The 5,000-nt window shown below is 52.9% G+C and overlaps 1 non-coding gene across 1 annotated transcript in view; it reads right to left on the reverse strand.

Moving 5' to 3' along the window:
* The window catches only part of LOC124765316, a 1,909-nt gene extending 452 nt beyond the window's left edge, over positions 1-1,457 (reverse strand). Inside the window, exon 1 of the ribosomal RNA XR_007012874.1 lies at positions 1-1,457. This exon is cut by the window's left edge and continues 452 nt beyond it. This is a non-coding gene — a ribosomal RNA (small subunit ribosomal RNA).
* Between the last annotated feature and the right edge of the window lie 3,543 nt (positions 1,458-5,000).

Raw genomic sequence — 5,000 nt, forward strand, 5'->3', positions numbered from 1 at the left:
TGTCACGCGACTAGTTAGCAGGCTAGAGTCTCGTTCGTTATCGGAATTAACCAGACAAATCGCTCCACCAACTAAGAACGGCCATGCACCACCACCCACCGAATCAAGAAAGAGCTATCAATCTGTCAATCCTTCCGGTGTCCGGGCCTGGTGAGGTTTCCCGTGTTGAGTCAAATTAAGCCGCAGGCTCCACTCCTGGTGGTGCCCTTCCGTCAATTCCTTTAAGTTTCAGCTTTGCAACCATACTTCCCCCGGAACCCAAAAGCTTTGGTTTCCCGGAGGCTGCCCGCCGAGTCATCGGAGGAACTGCGGCGGATCGCTGGCTGGCATCGTTTATGGTTAGAACTAGGGCGGTATCTGATCGCCTTCGAACCTCTAACTTTCGTTCTTGATTAATGAAAACATACTTGGCAAATGCTTTCGCTTCTGTTCGTCTTGCGACGATCCAAGAATTTCACCTCTAACGTCGCAATACGAATGCCCCCGCCTGTCCCTATTAATCATTACCTCGGGTTCCGAAAACCAACAAAATAGAACCGAGGTCCTATTCCATTATTCCATGCACACAGTATTCAGGCGGGCTTGCCTGCTTTAAGCACTCTAATTTGTTCAAAGTAAACGTGCCGGCCCACCGAGACACTCAATAAAGAGCACCCTGGTAGGATTTCAACGGGGTCCGCCTCGGGACGCACGAGCACGCACGGGGCGGTCGCACGCCTTCGGCTCGCCCCACCGGCAGGACGTCCCACGATACATGCCAGTTAAACACCGACGGGCGGTGAACCAACAGCGTGGGACACAAATCCAACTACGAGCTTTTTAACCGCAACAACTTTAATATACGCTATTGGAGCTGGAATTACCGCGGCTGCTGGCACCAGACTTGCCCTCCAATAGATACTCGTTAAAGGATTTAAAGTGTACTCATTCCGATTACGGGGCCTCGGATGAGTCCCGTATCGTTATTTTTCGTCACTACCTCCCCGTGCCGGGAGTGGGTAATTTGCGCGCCTGCTGCCTTCCTTGGATGTGGTAGCCGTTTCTCAGGCTCCCTCTCCGGAATCGAACCCTGATTCCCCGTTACCCGTTACAACCATGGTAGGCGCAGAACCTACCATCGACAGTTGATAAGGCAGACATTTGAAAGATGCGTCGCCGGTACGAGGACCGTGCGATCAGCCCAAAGTTATTCAGAGTCACCAAGGCAAACGGACCGGACGAGCCGACCGATTGGTTTTGATCTAATAAAAGCGTCCCTTCCATCTCTGGTCGGGACTCTGTTTGCATGTATTAGCTCTAGAATTACCACAGTTATCCAAGTAACGTGGGTACGATCTAAGGAACCATAACTGATTTAATGAGCCATTCGCGGTTTCACCTTAATGCGGCTTGTACTGAGACATGCATGGCTTAATCTTTGAGACAAGCATATGACTACTGGCAGGATCAACCAGGGAGCTGCGTCAACTAGAGCTGAGCAGCCGGCCGCCCGGGAGTGTGTCCCGGGGGCCCGCGCGAACACGCAAGCGTCCGCTCAATCATTCTGCAAACAGGAGGAGGCTGAGCTCCCCTGCACAATACACCTCGAAACCCTCTCAGGTCCCGGCGGCGCGCAGCGCCGTCCCAAGTACTTGGTCGGGTTCGAGAGAGGCGCAATCGCCCGGAGTTAGGCGAGTAGACGCTTTCGGTGCGACCACCCGTGCTCCCAACTGAGCTTGCCGCTGCCGACAGAGGCCCGGGAGCGTGCTGTCGTGGCATTGCCGGCGGGAGACAACACGCGCCACCTACGGTGACCGGCAGCTCCAACGCCAGCGCCACAGAAGGACAAAAGCCCCACTTGGGTGCCGAAGCGAACTCTCCCAGCACAGCGCACGCGCCAACACATCCGCACAGCTGCGATACAAACCACCAGCGAGAACCGCTGGGGCGACCGAGCAGCAGACGGCGTCGCGGCGCCGAGCGCCGGGCGGCAGCGCATCCTCAACGCACACAGTCCTCAATCGGACCAGCACACTGAAGATGTCCACCGCGCTTCGCACCGGGCCCGCGAGGACCTACTTTGGCCGCACGGCGCCGCGCGCAGGGTGCGCCGGCGCGCAGCTGCGACGCCTGCCGCGTCCGTCGGCCGGCGCGCCTGCCACTGGCCGCCCCCACCAGCCGGCTGTAGCGCGTGCGCCCACGCACCGCGCGGCCAGCACGCCGGGAGGCGCCCCCTCACCGGCCGGGGACGGTCCCACCCAGCCACCGCCGCGTATCGCTTCACACCCAGATGCCGTTCAGTTTCGTCGGCATGGTGGGTATCGCTGGAACAACCGGTTAGTACCTCAACCTATCGTCGCCATCACCGATTCACCCCTAGCGAGAACAACCGCACCACAACAGGTTACCATTTGTTCATTTGCGTAACTTCACCAGAAAACGCAGGCGTCCATCGCCATTTGCAACTTCCACGATTATTGCATGCCTGTGTCAGGTGTCACGCCACACTACGTCTGCCCACATACACGCAACAAAATGTGCACGCCTAGACAATACGTGGAAGGTGGCCCCCGTACGTATGCGATGTCCATTGCTCGAACGACTGTCAACCGGCCTCTGTAGCATGTCGCAGATATGGAACGCGGTGCACCATGCCATCACGGTGTGTGAGGAGAGACGACTAGGTCCGAATACATCAACAGACAGCTCATGCTGATCGCCATCCACGGCGTCCGTTCCTCCCACACGTCTCTATGGCGTACCACACTGCAATCCAGCTCTCATAGGGAGACGACACGTAGCTGCGTGCACAATATTTGCACTGTATGGTCCGCCGTTTTTGGGCGCAGTCGTTGTACGGTCACACATGTGCCACGATGTATCATTCAGTACATAAGGACGAATGTGCAGTACAGATTGTGGTTTACGCGTACGACATTAGCGGACAGTTGACACAGGCCGCACCACAACGTAGCCTGAGTACGTCGCATGCGGAGGGCATTGAACATGCAAAGTTCTCACCAACCAGCTTGCGAAGGCAGGGGGCAAGGTGGGGACGTGGGGAGGGGCGGCATGTACGTCCTGCTGCCATCCACATTACAGTGTACAGCAGGAGCATGTGGAAAGTGAGCAAGACTTGCAAGGTGTTTAACATGAAGCGATACACAGGGGAGCGGGGAGTGCGAGTAGCGAACTATATTGCGAGGGTTGCGGGTGGGCAACACTACACTAATTGAACGAGTCGTATAACAATTACAGAGCAGGTTTAGGCGACAACGTGGGTTACGTTAGGCGACAACGTGGGTTAGGTTAAGGCACGACGTGGGTTAGGTTAAGGCACGACGTGGGTTAGGTTAAGGCACGACATGGGTTAGGTTAAGGCACGACATGGGTTAGGTTAAGGCACAACATGGGTTAGGTTAAGGCACAACATGGGTTAGGTTAAGGCACAACATGGGTTAGGTTAAGGCACAACATGGGTTAGGTTAAGGCACAACATGGGTTAGGTTAAGGCACAACATGGGTTAGGTTAAGGCACAACATGGGTTAGGTTAAGGCACAACATGGGTTAGGTTAAGGCACAACATGGGTTAGGTTAAGGCACAACATGGGTTAGGTTAAGGCACAACATGGGTTAGGTTAAGGCACAACATGGGTTAGGTTAAGGCACAACATGGGTTAGGTTAAGGCACAACATGGGTTAGGTTAAGGCACAACATGGGTTAGGTTAAGGCACAACATGGGTTAGGTTAAGGCACAACATGGGTTAGGTTAAGGCACAACATGGGTTAGGTTAAGGCACAACATGGGTTAGGTTAAGGCACAACATGGGTTAGGTTAAGGCACAACATGGGTTAGGTTAAGGCACAACATGGGTTAGGTTAAGGCACAACATGGGTTAGGTTAAGGCACAACATGGGTTAGGTTAAGGCACAACATGGGTTAGGTTAAGGCACAACATGGGTTAGGTTAAGGCACAACATGGGTTAGGTTAAGGCACAACATGGGTTAGGTTAAGGCACAACATGGGTTAGGTTAAGGCACAACATGGGTTAGGTTAAGGCACAACATGGGTTAGGTTAAGGCACAACATGGGTTAGGTTAAGGCACAACATGGGTTAGGTTAAGGCACAACATGGGTTAGGTTAAGGCACAACATGGGTTAGGTTAAGGCACAACATGGGTTAGGTTAAGGCACAACATGGGTTAGGTTAAGGCACAACATGGGTTAGGTTAAGGCACAACATAGGTTAGGTTAAGGCACAACATAGGTTAGGTTAAGGCACAACATAGGTTAGGTTAAGGCACAACATAGGTTAGGTTAAGGCACAACATAGGTTAGGTTAAGGCACAACATAGGTTAGGTTAAGGCACAACATAGGTTAGGTTAAGGCACAACATAGGTTAGGTTAAGGTACAACATAGGTTAGGTTAAGGTACAACATAGGTTAGGTTAAGGTACAACATAGGTTAGGTTAAGGTACAACATAGGTTAGGTTAAGGTACAACATAGGTTAGGTTAAGGTACAACATAGGTTAGGTTAGGTTAGGTTACACGTTGTTGTAAGGAAAGGTGTAGGGGGGGGGCGGGGGCGGCAGGTTCGTTGATAGTGATTATAGTAAGTGAATGCTTGTGACATGATCAGATTTGTCACGTCAGGATGCACCTTTGGCTTATTAGAGGCGGCGCTCCAATTCTATGCTTGTGTCAGACCTGTGTCTTTGACTCATGTCATTGTTTGTGCGCTGTGACAGGAGGTACTATTGTGATGTTGGGTGCACCGTTGTATAGGACATGTGTGGGTGTTGGTGCCTGATCTGCGCAATGGTGGATGTCGAAAGGGTGGGATATTGTATTTTCCGCATGGACCTCCTGGTCTGGTTGTGATAGTGTGGATTGTGTAATGTGGCGGAGAGGATGCACTGGATGTTGTTCCATGCTGGTGCTTACATATTGTATGTGCGCCCGTTAGAAGCAGAGAGTGGTGCGTGATCAGAGTGGCTGGCTGACGTGTGGTTCC

This window comes from Schistocerca piceifrons, unplaced genomic scaffold (genome assembly GCF_021461385.2).
Source record: "Schistocerca piceifrons isolate TAMUIC-IGC-003096 unplaced genomic scaffold, iqSchPice1.1 HiC_scaffold_654, whole genome shotgun sequence".
Taxonomy (NCBI): domain Eukaryota; kingdom Metazoa; phylum Arthropoda; class Insecta; order Orthoptera; family Acrididae; genus Schistocerca; species Schistocerca piceifrons.